The sequence below is a fragment of the Oryx dammah genome, unplaced genomic scaffold (assembly GCF_014754425.2).
Source record: "Oryx dammah isolate SB20612 unplaced genomic scaffold, SCBI_Odam_1.1 HiC_scaffold_7, whole genome shotgun sequence".
In the NCBI taxonomy this organism is placed as follows: Eukaryota; Metazoa; Chordata; class Mammalia; order Artiodactyla; family Bovidae; genus Oryx; species Oryx dammah.
In genome coordinates, this window is record NW_024070191.1 from 9,319,105 (window position 1) to 9,340,063 (window position 20,959).

Consider the following 20,959-nt stretch of genomic DNA (forward strand, 5'->3'; position numbering starts at 1 on the left):
AGTCAGACCTTTCCATCCTTGTGAAGTGGAATATCTCCCCCCATATCAATAAGCAGAATATCAGCAATTTCAGGCCTCCAAACGTGAATGAGGACTCCTAAAAGGGAAAGCAAAGCCTGTGATCCAGCAGATGCTACTCCCCCCTCATAGTGACAGCTGAAAAGCTGGGAGAGGGGGATCTGAGAAGTCAAAAAAACAAAAAACAAAAAACCAGGATGCTGGCCCCAGGTAGCTGAGATGAATATTAAAGGAATGACAAATAATCCCAGACATTGCATTTCCCCATAAGTTGCTATTATTGTTCAATTTAAGTCCTGTCTGATTCTTTGCAACCCCATGGGCTGCAGCACACGAGGCTTCCCTATCCTTAACCATCTCCAGGAGTTTGCTCAGATTCATGCCCTTTGAGTTGACGATACCATCTAACCATCTCCTCCTCTGTTGCTCTCTTCTCATTTTGCCTTCAATCTTTCCCAGCATCAGGGTCTTTTCCAATGAGTCAGCTCTTCACATCAAGTGGCCAAAGGATTGGAGCTTCAGTTTCAGCATCAGTTCTTCTAATGAATATTCAGGGTTGATTTCCTTTATGATTGACTAGTTTGAGCTCCTTGTAGTCCAAGGGACTCTCAACAGTCTTCTCCAGCACCACAGTTCAAAGACATCATTTCTTTGGCACTCAGCCTTCTTTACGGTCCAATTCTCACATCCATATATGACTACTGGAAAGACCATAGCTTTGACCTTTGTTTGCAATGTCTTTGATTTTTAACACACTGTCTAGATTTATCATAGCTTTCCTTCCAAGGAGCAAGCCTCTTTTAATTTCATGGCTGCATTTATCATCTGCAGTGATTTTGGAGCCCAAGAAAGTAAAATTTGTCACTGCTCCCACTTTTTTCCCCTTTTATTTGCCGTGAAGTGATGGGAACAGATGCCTTGACTTAGTTTCTGAATGTTGAGTTTTAAGCTAGCTTTTTTCACTCTCCTCTTTAAGCTTCATCAAGAAGCTCTTTAGTTCCTCTTCAGTTTCTGTATTAGAGTGGTATTATCTACATATCTGAGGTTGTTGATATTTCTCCTGGCAATCTTGATTCCAGTTTGTGATCATCTGGCTGAGCATTTCACATGAATACTCTGCATAGAAGTTAGATAAGCAGGGTGACAATATACTGCCTTGTACTCCTTTCACAATTTTGAACCAATGTGTTGTTCCATGTCCAGTTCTAACTGTCATTTCTTGACCCACATACAGGTTTGTCAGGAGACAGGTAAGGTGGTCTGTTAGTCCTTCCTCTTTAAGAATTTTCTCAGTTTGTTGTGATCCACACAGTCAACGACTTTAGTATAGCCAATAAAGCAAAAGTAGATATTTTTCTAGAATTCCCATGCTTTCTCTGTGATCCAGTGACCGTTTGCAATTTGATCTCTAGAGGAGTGCAAAATCCCTTGAGATATCTAGTTTTCCTTAATTAACAGTAATCTGTGATGTTCAGACTGCCTGCCCTCCTTTGTTACAAACTTCTATATATCCTGACTTCTTCCCTCACTTCCTTGGATCATTTCTCAGGGCTACTTGAGATGCTACCTCCCAGGTTTGAAGTCCTAACATTCCCATTCAATTAAACACTCTATACATTCAGATGGTGACCATATTTTTCAGTCCACACACTGTGTAGAGTGTCTTGACAAAAAACCGAAAACGATGCTACAACGGTCCCTGAAATCCTTCTATCAATGGAAGCTTGACTCTTTGCTAGCACTGACTTGAAGCTACTCAGGATTTCTCAACTCATTATGCTTTCAGGCCACTCTAAGATGCTTGGACAATCTGCAGACGAATGGTGGGCATATTGGCACAGTTCTGCTGGGCAGCTAACTAAGAGAGAAGATGTTCTCAAAGGAGGTCTCCTTCTGGTCAGATGCTACAGCCCAAGATATAGCCATACAACCATATGGCCCCAGTCCTTCCCATGAATCCAGTTCAATGACAGAAGTTTGTACAATATAATTCCTGTGAATTAAAAAGTACCAACTTTCTGCTGCAAACCACTTGACTGCACACTGTTGAGCCTTGAGTTGCTTTGATATGGGAAAAGACAGGATCCCAACAAAATGCGTCAAGTAAGCTCCACTACTTTTGAGATTTGAATAGTCAAATAACAATCTGCGTGTTGGCATAAAAATTTACATATACATACAGGTATAGATGATACAGATACAGACAAGTATATAGGTAAAGCTAGAGGTATATACACATGACTCTGTCTGTGTATTGGGGTTAGGGAGAGCCACAATTAATATGTGCATGGTTGGGAAAAACTGGCATGGAAACACTGGTGGCCTTCCTATATTTTATTTTCAAAAATTGCTCAGTCTGAAATTAACATGAAAATAAAGGTTACCAATATTAATAGTTCAAATCCACATTGGGATTTGAAAGAGACACAACCTGGCTTAGAATGACATTTTGTTAGTTCAATAAACCCATTCTTTCTTCAGTTACCTTACTTCTATTTCTTGATTGCAAATGTAGCTTGCTTAGCAGTTTGCCCTTCATTTTAGCCTTAGTGAACACAAAAAGATCCATCATAGAAAGGAAAGCATTTGGCTAGACATCGAAATGCTGATAGGATGTTACCAAGTAGGCAAGGTGTTGTCCCTTTGCTTTTAGTTTGACCACTTGGAAAGTATTTTATTTTTCTTACATGTTTCTTTTTTTGTCATTTCCTATTTGGGGAGCTGTCTTACAGGAAAATTAGTAAAAATGTAAATGTCTACTCTCAAATATTTTAGCCATGATATCTAGGAATATGTTAACAAACAATTTAAAATGTTCTAATAACATTTATGATAACTTGTCTGTCCCTTTTTATCATTCAATAATGGTAAGCTAAAAAAATCACATTTTCTTTATAATTCTAATGATGATATATTTTAGATTAGTATATTATTTAAATGTGCAAACTGCAAATTGACAACATCTGGTACTTTAATGCAAAATGATATAGCACTGCTTGTAAGATCAAGGTTACATAATTTGATACAGGTTTTTTATGCATTACAAAAATAGCAATAATTAATTCAAAGCTGCAACCAACTGCATTTTGATGCCCTTTGAACTCTGAAATGAGAAGATCTGTAGTATCTTCTTACTTGGTGCACAGAAGTAACACAGAAGTAAATAATAGAAATATGTGCTTAAAATGAAAATGACTAAATGTTTTAAAACATTTAATTTTTATAACCATTAAATAAAATGTCTTAAGTGGTCATTGAGATCTAATATATTACTGACTGTCTCACTGCAAATCTATGATATTTGGCTAAAATTTATTTCAAGCTAAATTATTTGTTCATTGAACAAAATACACAAGTAGCATAACAAGTTATTTGAAAGAGAATATTTATTTGGTAGTAGGCAATGAAACAAACATACAAATAAAATACATTGCATATATATAACTGAAAATGAATATAACATAGTTTTATCTATAGGTATCTACTCATTTCTTTGAAACTTTGGAGTCAGTGGGAGAAGGTGAGGGTGAGATGATTTGAGAGAATAGCATTGAAATATATACATTACCATATGTAAAACAGATGACTAGTGTGAATTTGATGCATGAAGCAGGACACCCAAATTCAGTGCTCTGGACATCCTAGAGGGATAGGGTGATGATGGAGGTGGGAGGGGAGTTCAGGATAGGAGGGGACACATGTATACCTATGGCTGATTCATGTTGATGTATGACAAATACTATCACAATACTGTAAAGTAATTATCCTCCAATTAAAATAAATAAATTTTAAGGAATTTTTTAAATAAAATTAATTTTAAAAGGTTAATTCAAAATAAAGCAGTAATAAAAAATAAAGTTCTATAGATTGATGAGAAAATGTTCAATATACACTTTTAAAATTTAGCACATTATAAACATGATTATAATTCATTGCTAGGAGATAAAAAGTATAGTTAGCTTTTTTATCTGTTTCCAATTGAGTGTAAAAAAATACATATGAAGGTGAAAACTGCAACAAAAATAGAAAGTCATTAAGCTAACATAAAGAAATCAAGTTTTGTGCCCTTAGTGAAAATTCATTATTCAAGAATTCTATGAAAGAAGATATAGTGTTTATTTATATTTCTGAAATATTTAAAAAAAAAGATTCCTAAAAGCTTTACAAGCAGAAGGGAAATTGGCATAAAGGACAATTAACAACATATGAATCTAAAGCTTCATAAAGTCTTGAAATGTTTTTTCAGTAGTATTAAGTTTATGGGTCATTTGAAAAGATAGCAAACATAGTGCATTACAACAATACACCAGAAGTCAGGAATTTTATTCCCAATTTCTATCATCTATGAAATGCCCTCAGACAATCCTCTTTAACCTTTGCTTCTACCCAGGGAGAAAATAAAGATAATAATATTTGCTTCTTATCAGACACAAAGTTTTCAAAGATTCATAGGCTACTCTTAAAAACAGATTTTGAAGTCCTAGGGGGAAAGAGTTGTGTCATTTATAACTATAAAATATTATTTCAAAACTGAACTAAGTTCACTTGTTATGAATTTCAAAATCAATTTCAAAAGAAAAGACTTATGCAGAGAATTTTTTCTTGGTTGAAATGTCATGAACTTGGCAAAAGATTTAGTGTTTTATGAAAGGACCTGTACGGGAATAAATTTTCAGAATTGAAACTTTCTGAATGTCTCTAGGCATTTTAAATAATCTAAAAATGTCAGTATCCCAGCATCGTGAATTTTTAGCCCAACACGAAGATGGACAGTGTCACAGAGGATGACACAAACGCTAAGCAGGGACGCGTCATCTCCCATGAGCTTTGAGGTTTTCTTCTTCCTCTTGACTTCACCACACTTGATTCAGAGTAAGCACACATTCCCAGTAAGATTCAATTGAATCTAACTGTATAGTCATATGTAATGCCCAGACTCAGGTAAGAAGACAGAAAGCAAGAGGAAACAAGGTGTAAAATAGTATAGTTTGCTTATACGCCATAACTACAAATCTCTTAAGAGGAACTATTTGTGTTTTTCTTTCCCATTAAAGGAACTGAAGGAAATTATGATTTAGTAAAGCATTGAGGATCACAGAGATAGTGGTAAAGTTATTTGCTAGCAGGTCACATGACTCTAAATTACTTTTGCCTTTGCAGCACCAACTAGGAGACAGATGGTACCCCCTAAGAATGTCTCCTTCATAGATAGAAATAACTGAGTTAACGTGACTACTGATGTCTATTTGCTATATTTCTAAAGAGTTCTTAACCAATTCGTTTTACTTATAATGTTGCTAAAGCAGAGCTACTCTTCTCTGTCCTTGGCTTTGGCTTCCACCACTTCAGCACATGTCACTTTAGTGTCTGCACTGACTACATTTCTCTATCTGCCTGAAATAGATAGAATGAAAGCCATATCTAGCCAAAGAGAAAAATTACAGACACATAAGATAAGTTCTACAACTTGATTTTAAAAGATATTTATGTGTCCTAATATGAAATATTATATGAGGACTATATATGTTATCTGCTGGGAAATTTTCACTTTAAAAAAAGAAGAGTATAATTATTTTTTAAAGAATCATATTGAAGTTCAATAGATCTGTCTGTTGACAACCATGTGAATATATTTATCATTACTGAATTGTAATGTAAAAATGATTAAGATATTAATATAATGCTATGCTTTATTTAAAACACAAAAATAAAAGAGTCTCCCCAAACAAACAATGCAGCTATTTTACTTTAAGAATATTAGTAAAAGCATTATGCCCAATACAGACACATGGATTTTAAGCAAAGGAATATAAACTGGTGAATTCATCAAAGGACATGGCTCTGCTAAATGTTTATTCAGCTAATAACAGAGCATCAGAATGCAGGAAGAAAAATCTGCTAAAATTGCAAGAGAGAAAAGACAAATTCACAATTACAGTTTGAGATTTTAAGATAACCTTCTAAAGAATCAATGGAGCCAATAGAAGATCATCAAACTATTACTGAATTTGACCTTATCAACACTTGTTCAGTTCAGTTCCGTCGCTCAGTCGTGTCCGACTCTTTGCGACCCCATGAATCGCAGCACGCCAGGCCTCCCTGTCCATCACCAACTCCCGGAGTTCACTCAGATTCACGTCCATCAAGTCTGTGATGCCATCCAGCCATCTCATCCTCTGTTGTCCCCTTCTCCTCCTGCCCCCAATCCCTCACAGCATCAGGATCTTTTCCAATGAATCATTTCTTCGAATGAGGTGGCCAAAGTACTGGAGTTTCAGCTTTTAGCATCATTCCTTCCAAAGAAATCCCAGGGCTGATCTCCTTCAGAATGGACTGGTTGGATCTCCTTGCAATCCAAGGGACTCTCAAGAGTCTTCTCCAACACCACAGTTCAAAAGCATCAATTCTTCAGCACTCAGCCTTCTTCACAGTCCAACTCTCACATCCATACATGACCACTGGAAAAACCATAGCCTTGACTAGATGGACCTTAGTCGGCAAAGTAATGTCTCTGCTTTTGAATATGCTATCTAGGCTGGCCATAATTTTTCTTCCAAGGAGTAAGTGTCTTTTAATTTCATGGCTGCAGTCACCATCTGCAGTGATTTTGGAGCCCCCCAAAATAAAGTCTGACACTGTTTCCACTGTTTCCCCATCTATTTCCCATGAAGTGATGGGACCGGATGCCATGATCTTCGTTTTCTGAATGTTGAGCTTTAAGCCAACTTTTTCATTCTCCGCTTTCACTTTCATCAAGAGGCTCTTTAGTTGTTCTTCACTTTCTGCCATAAGGATGGTGTTATCTGTATATCTGAGGTTATTGATATTTCTCCCGGCAATCTTGATTCCAGCTTGTGTTTCTTCCAGTCCAGCATTTCTCATGATGTACTCTGCATAGAAGTTAAATAAGCAGGGTGACAATATACAGCCTTGACGTACTCCTTTTCCTATTTGGAACCAGTCTGTTGTTCCATGTCCAGTTCTAACTGTTGCTTCCTGACCTGCATACAGATTTCTCAAGAGGCAGGTCAGGTGGTCTGGTATTCCCATCTCTCTCAGAATTTTCCACAGTGGATTGTGATCCACACAGTCAAAGGATTTGGCATAGTCAATAAAGCAAAAATAGATGTTTTTCTGGAACTCTTTTGCTTTTTCCATGATCCAGCGGATGTTGGCAATTTGATCTCTGGTTCTTCTGCCTTTTCTAAAACCAGCTTGATCAGGTAGTTCTAAAACCAGCTTTATCAGGAAGTTCACAGTTCACTTATTGCTGAAGCCTGGCTTGGAGAATTTTGAGCATTACTTTACTAGCATGTGAGATGAGTGCAATTGTGCGGTACTTTGAGCATTCTTTTGCATTGCCTTTCTTTGGAATTGGAATGAAAACTGACCTTTCCCAGTCCTGTGGCCACTACTGAGTTTTCCAAATTTTCTGGCATATTGAGTGCAGCACTTTCAGAGCATCATCTTTCAGGATTTGAAATAGCTCAACTGGAATTCCATCACCTCCACTAGCTTTGTTCATAGTGATGGTTTCTAAGGCCCACTTGACTTCACATTCTAGGATGTCTGGCTCTAGATGAATGATCACACCATGGTGATTATCTGGGTCATGAAGATCTTTTTTGTACAGTTCTTCTAACACTAACTATAAATTAATAAATCTATTATTTATTTTATTTTCTAGAATTAGGGTTCAGTTCAGTTCAGTTGCTCAGTCGTGTCTGACTCTTTGCGACCCCATGAATCGCAGCATGCCAAGCCTACCTGTCCATCACCAACTCCTGGAGTTCACTCAGACTCATGTTCATAGAGTCAGTGATGCCATCCAGCCATCTCATCCTCTGTCGTCCCCTTCTCCTCCTGACTCCAATCCCTCCCATCATCAGAGTCTTTTCCAATGAGTCAACTCTTTACATGAGGTGGCCAAAGTACTGGAGTTTCAGCTTCAGCATCATTCCCTCCAAAGAAATCCCAGGGCTGATCTCCTTCAGAATGGACTAGTTGGATCTCCTTGCAATCCAACGGACTCTCAAGAGGCTTCTCCAACACCACAGTTCAAAAGCATCAATTCTTCAGCCCTCAGCTTTCTTCACAGTCCAACTCTCAGATCCATACATGACCACTGGAAAAACCATTGCCTTGACTAGACGGACGTTTGTTGGCAAAGTAATGTCTCTGCTTTTCAATATGCTATCTAGTTTGGTCATAACTTTTCTTCCAAGGAGTAAGCATCTTTTAATTTCATGGCTGCAGTCACCATCTGCAGTGATTTTGAAGTGCCCCAAAATAAAGTCTGACACTGTTTCCACTGTTTCCCCATCTACTCCCCATAAAGTGATGCAACCAGATGCCATGATCTTCGTTTTCTGAATGTTGAGCTTTAAGCCAACTTTTTCACTCTCCTCTTTCACTTTCATCAAGAGGCTCTTTAGTTGTTCTTCACTTTCTGCCATAAGGGTGGTGTCATCTGCATATCTGAGGTTATTGATATTTCTCCCGGCAATCTTGATTCCAGCTTGTGTTTCTTCCAGTCCAGCGTTTCTCATGATGTACTCTGCATGTAAGTTAAATAATCAGGGTGACAATATACAGCCTTCACGTACTCCTTTTCCTATTTGGAACCAGTCTGTTGTTCCATGTCCAGTTCTAACTGTTGCTTCCTGACCTGCATACAGATTTCTCAAGAGGCAGGTCAGGTCGTCTGGTATTCCCACCTCTTTCAGAATTTTCCACAGTGGATTGTGATCCACACAGTCAAAGGCTTTGGCATAGTCAATAAAGCAGAAATAGATGTTTTTCTGGAACTCTCTTGTTTTTTTGATGATCCAGCAGATGTTGGCAATTTTATCTCTGGTTCCTCTGCCTTTTCTAAAACCAGCTTGAACATCTGGAAATTCACGGTTCATGTGTTGCTGAATTAGGGTTAAGTACACTTATTGTCTTATACATTTTTGGTTTTGTACATGATAATTTATATTTTATAATCATTTTAACAAACAATGAAAATAATCATGCTACTAATGTTTTTGTATTACTTGTTTTCATGTACTAATTTATATCATTTATGTGTATTTACTTATTTAATCTTCAGAATAATCTTAATAATTAAGTATATTTTAGCCTCACTTTTGGAGAAGGCAATTGCACCCCACTCCAGTACTTTTGCCTGGAAAATCCCATGGATGGAGGAGCCTGGTAGGCTGCAGTCCATGGGGTCGATAGAGTCTGACACGACTGAGCGACTTCACTTTCACTTTTCACTTTCATGCATTGGAGAAGGAAATGGCAACCCACTCCAGTGTTCTTGCCTGGAGAATCCCAGGGATGAGGGAGCCTGGTGGGCTGCCTCTATAGGGTAGCACAGAGTCAGATACGGCTGAAGCAACTTAGCAGCAGCAGCAGCATCACTTTACATCGAAAGACATATTGAGGCAACGAAGTTGAATAAGTTGCTCAAAAATCACACAGCTAGTAACAAGCAGAGTTAGGATCTGACAAATCATTCTAATATATCATTACCTATACATTTCTTACTGATGCTTTTGAACTGTGGTGTTGGAGAAGACTCTTGAGAGTCCCTTGGACTATAAGGAGATCCATCCAGTCCATTCTGAGGAGATCAGCCCTGGGATTTCTTTGGAAGGAATGATGCTAAAGCTGAAACTCCAGTACTTTGGCCACCTCATGCGAAGAGTTGACTCATTGGAAAAGACTCTGATGCTGGGAGGGATTGGGGGCAGGAGGAGAAGGGGATGACAGAGGATGAGATGGCTGGATGGCATCACCAACTCGATGGACGTGAATCTAAGTGAACTCTGGGAGTTGGTGATGGACAGGGAAGCGTGGCGTGCTGTGCTTCCCAGGGTCGCAAAGAGTCAGACAGGACTGAGCAACTGAAATGAACTGAACTGAACTGATATATTTCTTCATATATTTTGCTATGAAAAGTACAATATGTTTTACCACAATCTATTTATTTATGCATATATTTGTCTAGCTGTCTAATTTATCTCAAAATCTCTACCAACATTCACTCATTTCTTTTTTTAAACCATGAAAGCTCAAAAACTGTCAATAATATTCTTGGCAGTATGTGAACATATGTGTATTTATCCAAAATCCTCTCTAGCATTTTCATATTTGAATGTAGTGTTAACTACAGGCAGGTATTTATAGGTAAAGACACACACATTAGTACTATTTTGGCACTGATGACTTTAGATACTATATAATCAATCTCCACAGGCCGCAGTTTATGACACTGAGATTGGCATAGATCTCAGCTACTTCTAACGTTTTACAATGAATAAAATGTTGGTGTTGAGATTGTGTTAAAGGTAAAGTGTTTGTTGTACGAGTAAGTGCTTAGCAATTCCAACTGCTCTATGCAGTTTATATCCCGTTGTCTGTGTCATAAACATTTAAGTGTTCCTCTGCATTAAAAGTCAAACTTTTGTTTAATTCTACAGATCTTTCAGTGAGGCCTTTCTTTGCTAAAATTCAAATTGAGGAAAGTCCATTTGAACTCTACGCATTCGGGAAAAATGTTTATGTAAATCATGCTCTATGGGATAGGAATATTATTATTTGGAGATGTATGAATTACTAGGTAACGTACATTAAATGAATGGTCATACCTGAAAGAAGTGAAGTAAAAATTACCTCCATCTTTTTGCCCTGCTGCTGAGAGTAAAGAAGAAAAATTAACTTTTAAGAACTACTTTACTAATATAATTATAAAGTTAAAATCATAACTTTATATTATAAAGTTAATATCACAAAATTTAAAACACAATTTAATTGCAAGCAAATTTTAAATACTCATAAACAAAATTACTTTAATGATTGCCATACCAGCACCCTGGTGTGCTACACAATATTCAAGGAAAACCTATGGGAAATTTTTAATTTGTGGGGGAAACAATTACATCTTTGGACATCCACAAACTACTACTTCTATGATTGTACTGAATGATTGTACTGAACTACTGAGTGATGAGAATTAGTAAGCATTTATTTTGGCATAGAGATGTTTTGAAAAAATTACTAAAACATTAACAGGGTACCATGGACCCAGAAAATATGAGTCCCTCTGTTTCAGACATGTCCTGTTTTTGTTGTGTTGGAATTTACCTATAATGGAAACTATAGGGCTAATTTGCTTTTAGATTACTAATCCAGAATCTGACATGTATATACTGAGAATTTATTTAAAGGTAACAAGAATTTTAAGTTGCTTTCCCAATCATCATGTTCTATTTCCCAGCAGGCCTGTGTTATTAGGGAAAAAGTAAAAAGAAATTAATTGGTTCTCTATATTCTACCTGTTTATTTTCTGTCAAAAAAGGCTAAGAGACCAGAAATCTATTTCAACATTTTACCTGTGCAAGATATTCATTAAAATCCCTCCCCCGATAGCTCCCACTACTGTCTTAGGGTAATTTTCCCCTTTAACATTTTTTCCTCTTTTATCTTGTATTTTTCCTATCATATATTTATCCAGATGTTGATTTAAGAGCTATTCTTCCAGAGAGAAAATACTTCCTTACAGGATAGATTTTCTTATTCAGCACTAGAGAAATAAACTAACCAAGTCTGTGACAGAGCGTAGAAGCTAGAGTAATATACCTTGTCAGTGAAATTAAAAAATCATCATATTATCAGATCCATCTCTAATTACAAAGATTTCTTAGGAGAACCTAATGTTTCCTCGAGAACTATCATCTCCTCTTGTACTCTCAACAAATCTCAGATGTATCTTTAGCTGCATATAATTATGTGACTTCTTAAAGTGTTTGAAACAGAATCCAGATGAATGAAGACTCTTAAAGCCTCCTGATAGAAGAGCAAAGTGCTAAGAGGGTCCCCTATTGTAACTACCATGACAACCCCTATCTTTTAAGCTGAAATTCAGCTTTTTTAAAGTAGCTACTTTTCAGTTCCATGGGGTGAAACTCAATTTGTATCACAGGCTGCTGTTCTGTCAAGGACAATTTCAATGCCCTGTTGAGTGCTAAGTCTTCTTGTTAGTTTGTTTGCTTGTTTGCAGAATAATCTTTAGACAGACATAATGACACACGCCATAACATTTCCCAAACTGAACTTTTTCTTCCCTCTGGAAATGATGAGATTGGAAGAAAAAAAAAACATAATTAGTATAAAACAAATGAATACAGAACAAAGCCAGGTCTTCTTTGCAATCAAGGATACACAGTGATCGTTACTGCAGAGTATGAACCTTGTATCCAAGAGATTTATAAGCCCCTTTATGAACTGGTGGAAGGAAGTTATGCTACTTAATGAGAATAAATATAACTGAAGAGAGAGGACTGAGAATGATTCTTCTGGGAAGGATGGATGATTTAGAGCATCTAACTAAATTTAAAAAAATCATTATCTCATTGATTTTTATTGATAATTAATAAACATTGACATCAGTTGATATTTAATCATCTAAATTGATTCTATTTAAAATAATCACTTATAAAAATTAATTAATAGACTGGAAGAACAACAGTTTAAGGCAATACCCTGTTGTATGAAATCTATCTTTTAAAAAGGTTAAAGTAAATAAATTCACACATACATAAATAAATGATAAAATGTTAATATCAATATAGTGAGTTGCATATACTTACATGTAGTGGTTATGTTTGGTTTAAGGGATGGTAAAGGAAATAAGAACTGAAGAGCCTCTTGAAGAAAGTGAGAAAGGAGAGTGAAAAACTTGGCTTAAAACTCAATGTTCAGAAAACTAAGATCATGGAATCTGGTCCCATCACTTCATGGCAAATAGATAGGGAAACAACGGAAAAAGTGACAGACTATTTTGGGGGGCTCCAAAATCACTGCAGATGGTGACTGCAGCCATGAAATTAAAAGACGCTTGCTCCTTGGAAGGAAAGTTATGACTAACCTAGACAGCATATTAAAAAGCAGAGATGTTACTTTGCCAACAAAGGTCCATCTAGTCAAAACTATGGTTTTCCCAGTAATGACATTGGACTATGAAGACGGCTGAGTGCCAATGAACTGAGGCTTTTGAACTGTGGTGTTGGAGAACTCTCTTGAGAGTCCCTTGGACAGCAAGGAGATCCAACCCATCCATCCTAAAGGAAATCAGTCCTGAATATTCCTTGGAAGGACTGATGCTAAAGCTGAAATTCCAATACTTTGGCCACCTGTTAGGAGGAAACGACTCATTTTAAAAGACCATGATGTTGGGAAAGATTGAAGGCAGGAGGCGAAGGAGACAACAGAGGATGAGATGGTTGGATGGCATCACAGACTCAATGGACATGAGTTTGAGTAAACTCTGGGAATTGGTGATGGACAGGGAGGCCTGGCATGCTCCAGTCCATGGAGTCTCAAAGAGTCAGACATGCATGAGTGACTGAACTGAACTGAACTGAAAGGAAATAAAGCTTTTATTTTGTATTATTCTTTACCGTCCTGTGAATTTTGGAAGATGATTGATGATTTTAATGTCATTAATTTTCACAGCAGTTCGATTTTGATTCATCAACTTTAAGCTTTTTATAATATATATACATGGATAATTATAGGCTATAAAATAGAACATTACATACAAAAATTTCCTAGTGGAATTTATTACTTAAAACTTTCTTTGAATATCTAAGAGATACTGCAAATTATACACGCCTATATATTTATATGGAGTAGGAAACTGCAACCCACTCCAGTACCCTTGCCTGGAAAACCCCATGGACAGAGGAGCCTGGTGGGCTACAGCCCATGGGGTTGCAAAGGTCACTTCACGGGGCAGTGGTAAAGAATCTGCCTGCCAATTCACGAGACTCAGGAGATACAATTTTGATCTCTGCATCAGGAAGATCCCTGGAGGAGGAAATGATGGCTCACACCAGTATTATTGCCTGGAAAATTCCGTGGACAAAAGACCCTGGAGGGCTACAGTCCATGGGGTTGCAAAGAGTTGGACATGTACTTATATAAAGAAAAGTTATGATTTTTGTGAAATGTTTGCCTCTATGAATATAATATTTTCCTCTATTAAATGCTTTCAAGCTGAATTCAATTTAATCTAAAAACATATCTGTATCTGCTTTCCTCATTTATTATTTTACAGGACAGTAAAGAATAATACAAAATAAAAGCTTTATTTCCTTTCAGTTCAGTTCAGTTCAGTCACTCACGCATGTCTGACTCTTTGAGACTCCATGGACTGGAGCATGCCAGGCCTCCCTGTCCATCACCAATTCCCAGAGTTTACTCAAACTCATGCCCATTGAGTCTGTGATGCCATCCAACCATCTCATCCTCTGTTGTCCCCTTCGCCTCCTGCCTTCAATCTTTCCCAACATCATGGTCTTTTCAAATGAGTCGTTTCTTCCTAACAGGTGGCCAAAGTATTGGAATTTCAGCTTTAGCATCAGTCCTTCCAAGGAATATTCAGGACTGATTTCCTTTAGGATGGATGGGTTGGATCTCCTTGCTGTCCAAGGGACTCTCAAGAGTCTTCTCCAACACCACAGTTCAGAGGTTAAAGCGTCTGCCTCCAATGCGGGAGACCTGGGTTCGATCCCTGGGTCGGGAAGATCCCTTGGAGAAGTAAATGGCAATCCACTCCAGTATTCTTGCCTGGAGAATCCCATGGATGGAGAAGCCTAGTAGGTTACAGTCCATGGGGTCACAAAGAGTCGGACACGACTGAGCGACTTCACCTATTGGCTATTCTAATGCCTCAAATCTAATTTTATTTACTGTTTGTTGTTCTGTTTCTCACTGACAGTTATATAGTTTTAGAATCCATCTCTTATAACCCTAGAAGTTAGCCCATTTAAAGTCAACTATTATAACCAATTTTTACTTCACTGTTATCATTTTTTATTGTCTGTTTCTTTAAAGCTATATGTATTTTTCTCTATCATAGCTGTTTTTTTGTTCTTGTATGCTATTCATTCTAGTTTTAGTTCAATAAAATTCTTAAAAGTCCAACAGTGTCAAGAATAAACAAGTGTTAATGATTTTTATTCTTTATTTGAAGGAAGAAAGGTTGTTCATCAATAATCTTTGCTTTTCCCATCATATTCTTATAAATATAATCCAGTTTTATGGAGTTAATGTTAAGAAAATTTAATATTACCATTTCCCAAAATGATAGTTTGCCTTCCTATTTTATTTTTAAATCATAATTATATGAAGTATTATACTTTACCCCTTTATTACTATGAAATTCTTTCTTGAGTTCTGGATTTTTTTTTTTTTTTTTGGCCATACCACCTGGCATGTGGTATCTTAGTTCCCCCACCAGAGATCAAACCTGCATTTCCTGCATTGGAAGGCAGAGCCTTAACCACTGGACCACTGGGAAGTTCTTTTGATTGATTTTTTAAAGACTAATGTTTGTTCCATTGGTAAAACCTATTTAATTTTAAAACCCCCCACAGAAAGAGACCAAAGAAGTACTATACTTTCTTTTCCACCCCAAAAGCATAATAGGAATGCAAATTATTTTAGTAGTAATGATGGAATGATTGTAGGCTACTGTCTTCTATTTTTTTTATGTTGGAATTACATATAAATAATAAATAATTATGATATTTTTCACTAATTCTGTATAAAATTTGGTGAACAATTTTGGTTAACTGAATTTTTATTCTCTATTTCTTCTTTCTCTCTTTTCTGTCCTTTATTCCATCCCCATTATCTCTATTTTCCTCTCATTTATCTATGTGTTTCCTTCGTATTCTGAATATCCAATACTAAAAAAAGAAAAGTGAAGTCACTCAGTCGTGTCCAACTCTTTGCGACCCCACAGACACCAGGCTCCTCCGTCCATGGGATTCTCTAGGCAAGAGTACTGGAGTGGGTTGCCATTTCCATCTCCAGAGAACTTCCCCACCCAAGGATCAAACCCAGGTCTCCCACATTGTAGACAGATGCTTTCCGTCTGAGCCACCACTTGATCTCAGCCAAAAGGCCAAGAAGCGATATCCAATACTGGTTCTTTGTAAAAAGATAGAGAAAAATTTATTTTTCTCCTTCCAATATTAGTTCTGTATGACCTCTAAATAAATGCAATTTTTCTAGTTCAGTTTATATTACCTTTCATGTCTAATTTAATATTTGCCTCTATGTCACCCTTTTCTTTTGGCTTTCTACTATTATTTACTAGAAACTGCTTCTATTTGCATATTTTTCTTAAGAAACCAGGCCGATATTATTATGCTTTTCTAGTTTCTTTTACAAGGGCATTGCAAAGTTTGTGTTCTTTTGACTTTATCCATTACCAGCATTTGGCATGTATATAAGGTGGCTGACAGCATTTAAAATTGCAAAGCCAGCTACTTCCTCCTTATAACAAAATCTCAATATCATTTGGATAGGACTAAACTTATTTGGGGTTTTCCAGATGGTTCAGTGGTAAAGAATGTGTGTACCAATCCAGGAGATATGGGTTCAATCTCTGAGTATGGAAGATTCCCTCGAAAAGGAAATGGCAACCCACTCCAGTATTCTTGGCTGGAGAATTCCATGGGCAGAGGAGCCTAGAGTCTAAGGTCCATGGAGATGCAAAAAGAGTCAGATACAACTTAGCAACTAAACAACACACCTTATTTTAAATCTGGCACTTAACAGCTTCAGCAATACGTGAACCGTGAACTCCCTGATGTTCAAGCTGGTTTTAGAAAAGACAGAGGAACCAGAGATCAAATTGCCAACATCTGCTGGATCATCAAAAAAGCAAGAGAGTTCCAGAAAAACATCTATTTCTGCTTTATTGACTATGCCAAAGCCTTTGACTGTGTGGATCACAATAAGCTGCGGAAAATTCTGAAAGAGGTGGGAATACCAGACGACCTAACCTGCCTCTTGAGAAATCTGTATGCAGGTCAGGAAGCAACAGTTAGAACTGTACATGGAACAACAGACTGGTTCCAAATAGGAAAAGGAGTACGTCAAGGCTGTATATTGTCACCCTGCTTATTTAACTTATATGCAGAGTACATCATGAGAAACGCTGGACTGGAAGATACACAAGCTGGAATCAAGATTGCCAGGAGAAATATCAATAACCTCAGATATGCAGATGATACCACCCTTATGGCAGAAAGTGAAGAGGAATTAAAAAGCCTCTTGATGAAAGTGAAAGAGGAGAGCAAAAAAGTTGGCTTAAAGCTCAACATTCAGAAAACGAAGATCATGGCATTGGGTCCCATCACTTCATGGGAAATAGATGGGGAAACAGTGGAAACAGTGTCAGACTTTATTTTTGGGGGCTCCAAAATCACTGCAGATGGTGACTGCAGCCATGAAATTAAAAGATGCTTACTCCTTGGAAGAAAAGTTATGACCAACCTAGATAGCATATTCAAAAGTGGAGACATTACTTTGCCGACTAAGGTCCGTCTAGTCAAGGCTATGGTTTTTCCAGTGGTCATGTATGGATGTGAGAGTTGGACTGTGAAGAAAGCTGAGCGCCGAAGAATTGATGCTTTTGAACTGTGGTGTTGGAGAAGACTCTTGAGAGTCCCTTGGACTGCAAGGAGATCCAACCAGTCCATTCTGAAGGAGATCAGCCCTGGGATTTCTTTGGAAGGAATGATGCTAAAGCTGAAGCTCCAGTACTTTGGCCACCTCATGCGAAGAGTTGACTCATTGAAAAAGACTCTGATGCTGGGAGGGGTTGGGGGCATGAGGAGAAGGGGACGGCAGAGGATGAGATGGCTGGATGGCATCATGGACTCGATGGACATGAGTCTGAGTGAACTCCGGGAGTTGGTGATGGACAGGGAGGCCTGGCGTGCTGCGATTCATGGGGTCACAAAGAGTCGGACACGACTGAGCGACTGAACTGAACTGAACAGATTTCTATATAACACTAGTGCTCTGGTGGAATTTCTATATTTTCCTGCTCCGTCAGGTTGTCTTATTTAACTAAGGAGTTAGAATTTTTCTTTCAATATATTATACATTAATGTTAAAAACCACACACACAGCACAAACACTCATTTTTCAACTATGTTTCTTCTGTATTGTTCCCCTGCTTGAATGTTAGGCATTGTGAATAAAGTAGCAATACTTCCTTTTATTTATTTATTTATTTATTTATTTATTTATTTATTTTAACCTACAATCAAGACTTTACTCACAGAGAATTATATAAGGATCACAGTAGCAACTTTTTAAATTTTGTCAATAAAATGAGTTTTTCTAAAAAATAAGTTTCTAGAAAATAAATTTTCTAAAAAATAATCTATAGGCTTTGCCTACATCTTCAGAAAGGCACCACGGTGTAGTAAACAACACAAAATTTAGAATCAAGAAGTCTTTGATTTGACTCTGGATTCTTAGAGACTTGACTTTATTCTGAATATATTTGCCATATGAATTTGGATCAATATCTAGCCTTGTTGATCTTCAATTTGTTCATTGTCCCTGTCATTGAATTGTGAAGTTCTATACTAGAAAATCATGTAAGTACTTAGCAGAGTACTTGACAAGGAATTAATCTTAGCTATTATTAGCTGACACTCTTTATGCAATCTTGTACATTTTTATATATATTTTAATGGTGCATTTGAAGAAGGTGATATATACATTTAGTGGTTCACTGTTTTAAGAGAGAAGTTAGGAGGCATGCATTTGGCATGCTTTAATTTATTTGAGTAAATGACTTGAGCTTTTTCCTTAAAGTAGGCAGTAAATAAACATAATTTTAACAATCTTAGATGAGCATTGACTCATAAACAAATATTTAAAATGAAATTATGATTAAGCTTTAATACTGAATAGGAGGATATAAATATGGGGAATCCAGAAAATATAAATATATATCATACTTCACACTTCAATATTTTGAATCATGAGTGTATATGTGTGTGTGAGTTTGTGTGTGTGAGTTTGTGTATGTTGTTATAATTATGTAGATGAGAAACACATCTAGTCTGTTGAGTTGCGGATAGCTGAGAAAGAGTTGTAAAAGTGTTTAGGTTCTTGAAAATGAAGAATATTGAGGCATTAATTAAAATATGCATTATTTATCAAGAGGAAAACAACAGTAAATACTCCAACTCAAATATAGCTCAACATGCTTCAAGGTTTCATAGGTACATTTAATGTGAAGATAAAGATGTGAAATCATGTTCTGTACACATTATATTTGTAGAGATTTTATTTTTGCAATTTAGCAAATCAGTTGTGATTACTATAGGCTTCTGTTATATTTTCCGGAGTTGACATAAACTGGATTGGAATGGAATTAGTTTCTTCCAAGGCTTATGACTGAAATCCCTGTAGCTATCATCAGATATTATACTGTATATTATACTATTTCAAATTGTTAATGAAAAAGCCATGTGGGTTCCATCAGTGACAAATGTAAATTATGGTAGCAATTCAATTAAATTATTTTTTACTGAATATTAACTCTTTCTTAGAATGATTTTAATGTGCATATACATATATACCCTTGTGAATAGTAATAAAGACTACCTTACATTTTAAGTGTTAGTCACCTCCGACTCTGAGACCCCATGGACTGTAGCCCTCCAGGGTTCCTCTGTCCATGGGATTCTCCAGACAAGAATACTGGAGTGGGTTACCATTTCCTTCTCCAGGCGATCTTCCCAACCCAGTGATCAAAACTGGGTCTACTGCATTGTAGGCAGATTCTTTGCCATCGAGTCACCAGGAAGCTTACATCTAAGTATTAAGACTATATTTTAGGGTTTCCCTGGTGGCTCAGTGGTAAAGAATCTGCTTGCCAAGGCAGGAGATACAGGTTCGATTCCTGATCAGGAAGATCACACCTGCTGTGGAGAAACTGAGCTCCTGGGCCACAATCCCTGAGCCTGCGCTCTAGAGGACGGGAACTGCCACTGCTGAGGCCAAGCGCCACAACTCCTGAAGCCTGTGCAGCACCCTGGAGCCTGTGCTTTGCAAAAGAGTAGCCACCACGGTGAGCAGCCCACGCCCTGCAACTAGAGAGTAGCCCCTACTATCTGCAACTAGAGAAATGCCCATGCAGTAATGAAGGTCAAGCACAGCCAAAAGTAAATAAATAAATATCCTACTGTAAACCCAGTGAAGAAGCAGTCACACATTCTGCCTCCTGTTCTAGTCGCACAACCTATAAAGGTGAACCAGCTGGAGCTGGCTTGGGGAGGATGCAAGTTTGTTTCAGAGGGACTGTCTGAGAGATAAGAAGGGTCTCCAAACACAAGGAAGGAAGAAATATCATTTTGTGAAAAATCCATTCTACACTTTTTTCCAGGCCTGGAGAAAGAACAGGATACATATAATGGAAGTCAACTCTCAGAGGATATCAAAAAGGGAATTTACAAGTCATTACTTGTAAAACCTATCTGTTCAAATTAGCATACAATCATTTCAGCTTTTCTAAATATAGTCTTATTTTAACTTTCAAATAAAGGGAAAAGATCAAATAGGTTTTTGGATGTTTGAACCTATCTATACCTTGTGAAAATTAGTGCTGAATACTCATTGGCTTTGTCATACACAACAAATGAAATTTTGAAATATTTTCCACATTTGCTTTAAAAGGTACTAATCAAGAGTTGGTTGTTAATTGAGTATCTTCATGTCTCATAATGAAATTAATAACACAAATTGTTCTAAAAATGATTATAAAAACCACTCTACTGATGTAAACTGTATAGAGGAGAATAGCTTCAGGTTAGAAGAATAACGATTTGTGAGTAATACTGTGAGGAAAACAAAGCAATAATAACATCCTAGAAGGAAAATTTAGAGGCACACAGGGGACCCTGTGGCAAAGAAGGAACCAAACCAGTGTGGGTCTTAAAGGTGTTTCTCCACAGGGATTATTGATGACAATAACTGTTACATATTGATTTCTGACATGTCTAGCCCTTGAGTCCTACAGTCCAGAAAAGAAACGGTTTACACTATAATTGTCATGATGACAAATATA

The 20,959-nt window shown here is 37.1% G+C and overlaps 1 non-coding gene across 1 annotated transcript; it reads left to right on the forward strand.

Annotated features, from left to right (window-relative positions):
* The first annotated feature begins 20,083 nt into the window (after window positions 1-20,083).
* Window positions 20,084-20,206, forward strand: LOC120865919. Its single transcript, XR_005721559.1, has one exon. It is a non-coding gene; the product is annotated as a small nucleolar RNA SNORD22 (small nucleolar RNA).
* Window positions 20,207-20,959: the final 753 nt, after the last annotated feature.